Raw genomic sequence first — 364 nt, 5'->3', positions numbered from 1 at the left:
ATCTTTTGATCATATTCTTTTAGAACGTCTAGATCATAATCTTTGGTCTGAGGATCTTGCCAAGACAACTATGGTTGATACCATTATATTTCTCTTTTAATCTTTACTCTTTATCAGCCTGATAACTTTCTCCAATCAAAGTTGGATAATTAGATTACTATCTTTTGTAATCTGTGTTCTTGGCCACTTGATTAAATCATCCATGTTTGGCACAAGATACATTATAGTTTCGTGGAGGAAGTCTTATTTATCTAATATATATTCCCAATCCTCATCTGAGGTTCCATCTTAAATGGCACACATATATGTGGTGGAATATTCGTATTTTCTTAAGATGGTTTGTGTATATGTCTGGTTTATGACC

This window comes from Brassica oleracea, unplaced genomic scaffold, assembly GCF_000695525.1.
Source record: "Brassica oleracea var. oleracea cultivar TO1000 unplaced genomic scaffold, BOL UnpScaffold00578, whole genome shotgun sequence".
NCBI classification, from domain to species: domain Eukaryota; kingdom Viridiplantae; phylum Streptophyta; class Magnoliopsida; order Brassicales; family Brassicaceae; genus Brassica; species Brassica oleracea.
Note: the sequence above shows the minus strand (reverse complement) of the source record.